Source organism: Podarcis filfolensis (genome assembly GCF_964270895.1).
Source record: "Podarcis filfolensis genome assembly, chromosome: 6".
NCBI lineage: Eukaryota > Metazoa > Chordata > Lepidosauria > Squamata > Lacertidae > Podarcis > Podarcis filfolensis.
Genome location: NC_139609.1, coordinates 46,839,263 through 46,839,504, shown reverse-complemented (window position 1 = coordinate 46,839,504; position 242 = coordinate 46,839,263).

Here is a 242-nt window from a genome sequence, read left to right as displayed (position 1 = left end):
CCTACTGGTGAATCATTGCCATTATGTGTCTGCAAAACATAGCGGCTTTACTTTAAAATACACCACTGTTTTTTGTAGGAACACATGTGGGGGAAGTAGGGCAGGGCTGTCTGAAAATCCAAACACCATCCTAGTGATATTTGTACTTGACTACAGATGGGAGGGGAGAGTGTTTGACTTGTAGCTATGCTATGACTTGGAAGAAAGCCCTGCTAAATGACAAGACTCAGAATGTGGCCGTA